Here is a 10,315-nt window from a genome sequence, read left to right on the forward strand (position 1 = left end):
TGAGAATTTGAAATTTTAATGGAATGGTGATTTCTATTAATTGTCACATGTTTGTAGGTGTTTGCTTATTATCGACCATTGCCTATACCTATCACTTCCCACAAGTTTTGGTCTATTGATCCTATTTCTGGAAAATATACTGAAAACGAAAGCAATCAGTTTGTTTCAAGAGTCTGTTGGAGACAAAAATCAAACATGGTGGTTGTTGCCTCAAACTATTGCAGTGTTCTTTTCAGATTAAGTTTTGAAAAAAATTACTCCTTTTAATTTTGAACTTTTGGAGTTTCATTTGTCACAAATTTCTGAGACAAGAAAATACTAGAGGCGGCTCAGAAGGGGGGGTTGACTTTGCTTGCGACTTCATTTTGTCAAGCTATAAGTTATTTGCCTTATTTGGGATAATATCAGGAGAGAAGTTCGTATAAGTCCCTACATTTAACTCCGAGGGTTTACCGGTATGCTGTCTATTCATCTCTTAATTTGAAAGTAGATATTTGGATTTGATATTTCTGTAATTGAATGATGTCATTTTCTAAAGTAAATTTACAATTAGTTAAGTATAGTCTAATTCGCAAATTAGATGTAACCAATGCATTTGGGATAATCAAATAGAGGTGATGAGTGGTCATATTTGTATCTTCACATATATAAATCAGAAATTGATTTTGCTTATAGGATATCAAGAAAAAGAGATGGCAACTTACTGATGAAGGCAAAACTTATGATGCTAATGGATATCTAGAATTCCAACTTTTCATGGCCATTCCACCAGAGGGTATCTCAATCGTAGAACTTAGGGTTACTGGAAGTTAATATGTTTCTCTTTTAGGTTTTTAATGTTGGAAGATAAACTCAATGAATATTATTTTTTGTATGCAGAAGAAGTTGGGATACTTGGTTTCCACAATAGGTAGCAGACAAGCAAATAGAAATAAATGGCTTTAAATGGGAAACTCTGGTGTTGGGAAAAGTTGCATTGTTCTTTGCTTTCTTTGTGGTTAGTTTGATCCAACATATAAGATTTCATATTAAAGCTTTCATATAGTTTTTCCATTTAAATATTTGATTTGATATGTTTTTATCATGCTATTCACTTGAATTTACCACTTTACTATTTATCTGATCAAGTGACATTTCTACATTTGGGGATGTATGTGTGTATTTACATGTATAGGTGTGTAAATCAGTCTATATATATGGATTACTATATTTGTTTCATTAAATTTTGATTGTTTGGGTTGAAGGATAACTTTTTTGTTTATTTGGCTTACCTGGTAGGACATCTACCATGTAAGGATGAATTTGATATATGGTTGATTATACTTTATGATAAACTAAACTCATGTTCGCATGGTATAACTTTTGGAACCATGCAGATCATTAGTACATGGAAAAATACTAAAAAACCAGTCCTATCCAATCTAATGATTTTGAAAAAGGATTTCTGACCCATGCGGAGCATGGGTCCTTTTCCTAGTTTCTATTGAATATATGGAAAACCAACCCTTCAAGTCATCAACTATAAGTAGAAATAGTTTTTTTTTCTCATTGGTACCCATCCTCTAAACTTTTGAGTGTATATAACATCATCAACAAAGTAGTCTTATATGAAATGATTGTGTCCGGATTCATGATTTCTTTGTAAATGACTTTTCTCGTTCTCGAACGCAAACTTTCATCTTATTGTTCTTGATAAAACGTGATTGTTTTCCTATAATTTTTCCAATAAAAATTGAATATCGTAATGTCAACACGTCCTAGAAAATAGAAAATGATGATGTTATTGTCAAAATGCTAAAATAAATATAGAAGTGATGAGTATTAGGAGTGAACATATTAACCAAAAAATCGAATCATAACCAAATTAACCGATATAACCAAACCAATTTAACCGAACCATTACTAAAATATATGGTGCAGTTTCTAATTTTGATTAATCAAATACATATGTGTCGGTTATGGTTTTCATCTAAAACCGTACCACTATAAACCGAGCCAAACTATAATATTAATAAATGTTTTTAATATAATATAATATTAAATATATAGTATGTAATTATATTAGGAATTGAAATTTTGAAGGGTACTTAATTGGAATCACATAGGATAAGTAATCTTCTATCAGTACAATTATATATATATATATATATATATATATATATATATATATATATATATAATCATTCATTTTTTATAACAATGGATTTTATATTTTTCAACTTTTATAGGAAAATATTTTTATTTTTGTCATTTTGAACCATGCTAACCAATATCAACTATTAACCATAATCATTAACCAACTAAAATCGTTAACCAAAATCAATATTAACCACTACATAATGGTTATCGAAATACATTAACCAATTGTAATGGGTATAGTTCAGTTTTGACTAATAACCGAACCAAACCGTCACATACATACCCCTGATCAGTATTTGTTACAGTGAAAAAAAAATATATGATTGGTATTTAAAGTTTGGAAAATGTATATTTATAAATATCTAACGTCTAGAAAAACAAATGGTGGGATGCTATGAGTTCTTTCTCCTGCAGCAACCTTAACGCACAAAACACATCACAAGATATGTCAATTTAGCAAAAAAATATGTGACACCACCCATGTTATATCAATTTAGGAAAGGATAAATTACAAAAGTTTTTGTGCATTTGAGTATGATTGCAAAAGATCATTGTCATCAACCACATGCCCCTGCCACGTCAAGTGACAACTAGAATGAAACCAGAAAACTGACATTATTGGTTTTTTTTATATAAGTGGGTATTTGAGTATGATTGCAAAAAGAAACGTAGTACAACAAAAAGAAAATTGCAATAATCCTTATTAATTAAAGGTTTTTATTTCAATACCTTTATTTTCACATATTAATTAAAGGTTTTTCACATATTAATTATATAATACGCCTAATTTATATCAATATCTTTATTTTCACATATTAATTAAAGGTTTATACTTTATATTTCAATATCTTTATTTTCACATATTTATACGTTACATATTTGATATGTGAAATTTGTGATCTTTATACCAATAAAATACAGTTCTATTCTTAAAACAAGTTTCAAACATACAAATATTTCTTATTTTTTTGTGATGTGAGCATGGTAAATCAGCAATTAGCAAAAATCAAACAAAACGTTTTACAAAATAATTAACCGGAGTTAACTGTAACTTCACCGGCGCCGTTAGAACTTCCGACGTCGCCTTGCCACGTCCACACGATATCCTTCAACGCCGGTCTAATGCCTTCCTCACAGAACCTCTCGTACTCCAGAGTATCGCCGGAATCCTTCGTAAACTCAACCACCGTCATCTCCGCCGCCATCTCAAACACCTCCGCCGTCACTGCCAACGGTCCTTTCCGTCCCTCCTCCGTTCCATCTATCCTCACCTTGAAATCATCCTCCGTCTCAACGATAAACCTCATCCCCCGCGCCGCCGCTTCTATCCTCTCCACGATCGCCGCCGCTGAAAATTTCGACGTGAACATTGACGCCACCTTCTTCTTCTCCTTGCTCTCGAACAAAGTAGATAAGTCAAATCCAGACGACATAGATGAAATCAGCTCAAAAGCGTTGAAAAAGGAAGGCGATGATATTGATTTTTTCAATCCAGGTGTCGGATCTGGAGATGAAACTCTTTCTCGCTTTGATCGAAACGAGCTGTTCCGGGAAATACCCCGCCGGTACCACGGCACACGATTTATTCCTTCAATCGAGATCCGCCGCTCTGGATCCGCCATCAGAAGTTTCGAGATCAGTTTCCGAGTTTCCGGGGAGAACCACGGCGGAAACTCGTACTCCGCCTTGAAGATTTTCCGATACAGATTCATTAGATTCTCATCGTGAAACGGGAGGAATCCAGCTAACAACACATACAAAACGACGCCGCATGACCATATATCAGCTTTCGCACCATCATACCCCTTCTTCCTTAACACCTCCGGTGCAACGTAAGCAGGAGTCCCACACTGTGTATGTAGAAGTCCATCGTAACGTTTCTGCTCCGGCAGAGCAGAGAATCCGAAATCCGTGATTTTCAAGTCATCATTTCCGTTGAGAAGTAGATTCTCCGGCTTGATATCACGGTGGGAGACACCACGGCTATGGCAAAAATCAACGGCGCTAATCAGCTGCTGAAAATACTTACGAGCGACATCCTCCTTTAGCCGTCCACCACCGGAGACTTTCGCGAAGAGTTCACCACCGGAGACATACTCCATAACATAATAGATCTTAGATTTAGTAGCGAAAACTTCACGAAGCTCAACGATATTGGGATGTCGAACAAGGCGAGTGGCGGAGATCTCCGTTTGGATCTGCTCAACCATGCCCTGGTCTCGAACTTGATCCTTGTTGATGACTTTAATGGCGACACTTTCACCGGTGGAGACCTCCCGGCCATGGTAAACCTTGGCGAAGGTGCCTGTTCCGATGAGCTTCCCCTTCTCGTACTTCCCACCCAATAGCATATGCTTTTCTTCCTCCATTATTAGAGTCCCATGAATTGAATGAATAGATTGGATTGAAATCGAGTGATTGATAGATCATAGAGTTGTTGGATTCATGATGGAGGAGGAAGTTTTGGAGTATTTTATTGGGAAGGATTATGATTTATGGGTTGAAATGGTGAAATGGGCGGCAAGACAGAGTAAGAAGTTGAAATTATTTGGGTTCACGTTATCCGGATTCTTTGGAGACTTTCTCTTCGTATTACAACAATACAACGTGTAAAACCAATCTTATCTAACTTATAGTTGAGAGTGTAGACTTTTATAAGGAATTTATTTATTTATCGGTTACATTTTACTTTGACTAAGTTATGGTGGACCCCATGAGTCTTGAATATGCAACTCATACGAGACACATACAATCTAGTATCGACATTGGTGGTAAAAAACATCCCTCGCACTCTTGAAAGAAACATTTAACGTGAAGAACCAAAATAACCCTACACAAATGTTACTCAACAAATATCTATTTCATGTACCTATCAACCCTTAGTTTTCGATACTACAACTAAAAATTCTATGTTGAGTTTCTTAGAATGTGACTAGAATTTGGTGACATGAATGAATAACGAAGAACTCGAATGACTATTTCGAAGGAATAAGTGTTTGGAGTATGTTGAGGTTGTTTACTTGTTGTTTACTTGTTGTACATGGTTCGGCCATATAGTTACTAGTTTTTATAGTTATAAGTATGTTTAGCTAGGGATTCAATATATCAATTTGAAAACAGTCGAGATATAAAAGAGTTATTCAGTTTCTGCTTATAGACGTAGGCCACATCGATCGAATGACGTTAATTATATGTATTGTTTTTATTGGTTTTCCTTATGATTGTGTAACATTATCCATTTCAAGTACCTAGAAAACCTTCACTCCAAATGCAATGTGAACCTCTACTTCTAAATGATGAACAACGATAGCTTTCCAAACTCGACAAAACAAATTCGTAACCAGAGCAAAACTGCTGATAAGGATGTTCAAAACCCAATATTCGAAATTCGGATAAGAATTTGGATATTGAATCAAATATCCAAAAATCACAGAGTTGATTTACTTTAATGCTTACAAATCCAAGTTTACAATTGATTATGCATAATTTTAGTTAACAAAAAACAATGACAAAATTGCAAGTTTGGTCCTTGTGGTATGTCAAAAATAGGATGTTTGGTCCAAAAAGTTTTGGGGTTGCACCGGTGGTCCAAAATGTTTGATTTGTTGTGGAATTGGTCCAAAGGTTTAACAGCCGTTTGTGCCCTCCGTTTGTGTAAGGGTATTTCTGTCCAACTTCCAATTCTCCACTCAAACTTCAAGACTCAACAACACCTATGGCTAGTAAAATCAGCACAGTCTCACCACCGGAAGCCACCCAATCTCAGCCCCTCCAACAGCAGGACCGGGTTGCAATAGTCATCGGTGTCTCTTGCGGTATCAACAAAGCCATCTCCCTCCACCTAGCATCCCTTGGAGCAAAACTCGTCGTCAATTACACTTCCAATTCCTCTAAAGCGGATCTAGTCGTTTCAGAAATTAATTCCAAATTTCAATCTGAATCCCCACAAGTTGTTTCTTTCAAAGCCGACGTATCAGATCCGATTCAAGTAAAAGCCCTCTTTGATGCAGCTAAATCGATAGGGAGGAAGAGGAGATTGGAACGGGAATGAACCGAAGGCAGTCAAGAAGAAGGAAAACGAAGTCAGCGAAGGTTCGATCGTTCTTCTGGCTGAATGAAGGGGGCCCGATGGCTTCTGATTTTTCGTCGATTGATTCGCAATCAGTGATGGCCTCTGGGATTTGATTTAGGCCGAAGAAGAGGAAAGGAAAGGAGGAGGCAGCGAGGGATGTTAGGAGGTGGTAGTCGACGACTCATTCTTCTTCTACTCCAGTCGTGAGGTGCGATGGGGAAAAACGAAGGGCACGGTAGTAGCGACTGGTGCCAGTGGAGGCTGTGTTTGGTGGTCAGGCAGCCACGAGGAGGGGAGGTGGAGGCGATCGGTCGTTGGCTGGGAGAAGCACCTCCGGTGCTTCACTATTTCGCAGAGGAGAATACGAAAGCAGCAATGGCGGCTTAAGGGCGCCTCTTCTGTCTCGACTGGAAGGTACAATGGTGAGGGTGTTGGATAAGGTGTCTAAGTCCATAACTTATTTGGTATATACTTGACCCGACCCGGCATGGTCCATTTGGGTTGCATTTCATCCAAACTATTTATGGATAATTTTATGAGAGTTATACACATATGTTTATTAATATATTGTAAGTTATAATATATTAATATGAAGTTATTTAATTAGTGTTAGTCTTAAATTAATTATGAATTAATTTAGAGATTAAAAGGAAGACTAATTAAATTGTGGGCTATTGTTTTATATGGTGTGGGCTAACACTCATTTGTTAATGGGCTAGGCTTATGTGGAAGTCCATGGATGATCCATGGAGCTTTTAACCCATGGATCCTTGGAAAGGAAAAGACATGGGTTATTAGGGTTTCACCCTAATCATGTACACTATATAAACATGCTTATGTTGCATGAAATAACCACTAGTGGCACTAGTTGTGTGAGATTAGTGTGTGTGCTTGTGTGTGGCCGAAAATTACAAATGTGTTTACTCTCTCAAAGTTTTCCAAGAGTTTGTGGTGATTTGTGATTCCATTTGAGGCATTCACACTATTGGTGTTTGGCCCTCAAACTCCTTAGGAATAAAACTCATCATCAAAAGGTATGTAATCTCATCTAATTCTTTTATGTTTAAAAGTACCCCATGCCATGTTAGATAGGTTATGAACCTTGGAAAAATTATTATTTTGCATGTATTAGACAAACATAGATCCAAGGTTTATTAGGGTTGCATGCACACGTAGGAAGTGTTAGATTGCTCAAAACCCAACAGTGGTATCAGAGCCTAGGCTTGCTTGTTTGATATTTGATGCAAAATAGTGAAAAAAGTTGAAATTGTTGTTGTCTGGCTGATGGACTCGCCGAGTCCATGGGGGGACTCGCCGAGTTCAAGGCAAAATCCATCCTACTCGGCGAGTAGGTTCATACACTCGGCGAGTAGAATGATCAGAATGCAGAATTTCGATTTTTGCTGCTGGAAATGGACTAGAAACATTACCCTAAATTGTTTTGGTGTTTTAAAACTTGTTTTAGTTAGTGTAATGGTTGTTCTAATCCATTTACAATAGCATATATCAAAATTCCATGATTTTATGTGTTCATATAATTCTTGAAATTTTGATGATCATGTTCATGTTCTTATGAATTTAGAAGATAATAGGAATTATTTGCTGAATTGTTTAGGATTAATTCTTGATCATTTATGTGTTTTAATGGAGTCCATAATTTGTCCTCAAGTTATGGATATCCAAAGGTCACTTTTCTTTAACACACATTAAAAACACATAAGTTACATAAAATGAAGAGTCTTCATTTTATGAACCTTTAATTCATAAGTTATGAAATGAAAAGTTTTGGATAGTTACAAAACTTGCCCTCAGGTTTTGGAATTTGTAAAGTTTCACAGACTTTAATAAACTTTAATTACACATCCTAGAGTTTTAAAAGTTAAAATTCTACCCTTATACTATTTATAACATTAATGGTTAATTATTATATATGTGTATAAGAACAAGTCGTTTTACCGTTAGTAGGCCTCATTCACGAAGCCGGTCTATAAGGTGGGTATAAGGTTGTTGCCTATAAAATGGCGACTTAATGGGTGTCCACTCTCACCCACCGCTTGCTTGATCGGTGGAGGGTCGTTAGCCGAACGGGTAGGACAATGACTTTAAATTCTTATTAAAAGTATAATGATTATTATAAAGTAACTAAATGTTTTATTTAATTCCTAATCTTAGTTACTTTAGGAAAAATGTGAATTTGGTGCTAGCCCATGGAATTCACACTTTGTACCTTACCAAGTCGTTGGTGGAGCGTGTGTGGTTAACCGGCACACTAACTTGGACTAGTAAGGATCACGAAGGGTGACTTAATGTTTGTCATAGATCAATGGAGCGTGTGTGGTTAACCGGCACATTGATTGGGTGATAATATTAAGGGTACCAAGTGAATTGGTATGGTTATTCACACCTTGTTTTGTGATCCTCGGCATCCCAGTCACAAAATTTGAGAGGGCACACTCGAGATTGAAACATGTCATTGAAAAGTTCAATGAATCTTAAAAGATCTAGGAATTTCAAATCCAATTAAAACCTAATAAATTATTTCGTTTTTCATGGTGGAAATTGGTGAATCATCATTCGCCTACCTTCAAATATTTTATAGCTTGGATTACGGCATCCCTCTTCCAAATTATAAAATATTGTGTTGGGTCCTAGCCTTAATATTTCATATTGGGTGTTATATTAAGGATTTTGAATCAACTAACTTGATTTTCTCCCATTATAGATGTCTGGTTCAGACAACTATGATCTTCCCAAATCTCTTGAAGATGGTGTCCCTCAACATCATGCTTCACTTCCTCCACCTCCTCCAATTATTCTCCCTCACCCACAAGTTCTTGAAAAGTTTAAAGTCACTCAATCCCTATTGGCAAGCATAGTCTATGTGTGCTCACATCTTGAAGATAAAGTCACATATTGACAAGCCGGGAGAGTTGGGTGTCAAAGTCTCGTGAAAGTTGGATGTTCAATCACTTTCTTAGTAACATAGTGAGTCTCTTTGGGACTACTATGAGACGGACTATGACATGACCCTTAATGATGTTATCTATTTGCTTGGTGTTGTGGAATCAGCAATGATTTGGAACACCAGTAAAGCAAATTTGATTAAAAGAACAACTTCCCAAGTCTACATGGACATTGACAATGGTAGCATTGGATATCTAGAAAAGGATTTCTCTTCCCAATGGAAAGGGATCGGCTATAGTCAACTCGGTTGACCAAATAGTAAAGAGAAAGGCAAATTCTGAGATAGTCTCATGTGCCATTACCAAAGGGTCCATGTGTTTTGTTGCCAAAGGAAGGGGCATTGGTTGCGAAGCTGCCCTATTCACCTGAAAGGTCATAAGGTTGATCAAGTCAAGAGGTTTGACTCTACTTCGGGTAAAGTCCACTGTCTAACTCTGTTAAGTTCCTATTTGGAGTTTCTTATTACATAATGTGAATGGGTCACATGCTGATGTTTTTAAGATAGGAAGCTTAAAGTAAGTATATGTTGATTCTGATTGCGAAGGTGGGTTTCGATCGCATGGTTCGGCAATCAGAATTTTGAGTTGTTGCTTAAGAGTTATAATATATTGCTTATGAATAGATAACAACAAGGTTTTCATGTGGATTGTAAGGATAAGTTTTTCCGCAAAGTTTTTTAAAAAAAAAAAGGGTTTTAATTTTATTTATTTTAAAAATATCCTTACAATGGCATCTGTGGAAAATTGTTGCTTATATGTTTCCAGTAATAGCAATATTGGAAAGTGGATTTGATTCTTTCATTTGTGGTAGTGTCTGAATTTACCAAATGAAGAAAGTTTTTCATCACCCAAGTTTCAATTGGACAGAAACTTGGAATCATACAAGCTGTATTGTATGATGAATGAGAATTTTCATCTTTGAAAATTAAGACTAATTCTTTGATCACATGTATATGTGAGTCAGTTGAAGGACTAAGGAATTAGGTACACTGGGTGTGCGCTAGTCAAGGTCCACCACAAAGATTGATTTGTCATTATTTACTAAAGATTAGTAAATATGATTATACTTATAAGGTTAAGTATAATTCTGTAACATTGGAAAGGTTACAATGTATGACAAAACAAATGAGAAGAATCAAAT

General features: G+C 36.1%; 1 pseudogene across 1 annotated transcript; it reads right to left on the reverse strand.

Annotated features, from left to right (window-relative positions):
* Positions 1 to 3,040: 3,040 nt before the first annotated feature.
* Positions 3,041 to 4,765, reverse strand: LOC145056829 (CBL-interacting serine/threonine-protein kinase 25 pseudogene; annotated as a pseudogene). Its single transcript, XR_013685930.1, has one exon. The product of XR_013685930.1 is annotated as a CBL-interacting serine/threonine-protein kinase 25 pseudogene (transcript).
* Between the last annotated feature and the right edge of the window lie 5,550 nt (positions 4,766 to 10,315).

This window comes from Lactuca serriola, chromosome 6, assembly GCF_051521515.1.
Source record: "Lactuca serriola cultivar US96UC23 chromosome 6, Lser_US96UC23_V15, whole genome shotgun sequence".
In the NCBI taxonomy this organism is placed as follows: domain Eukaryota; kingdom Viridiplantae; phylum Streptophyta; class Magnoliopsida; order Asterales; family Asteraceae; genus Lactuca; species Lactuca serriola.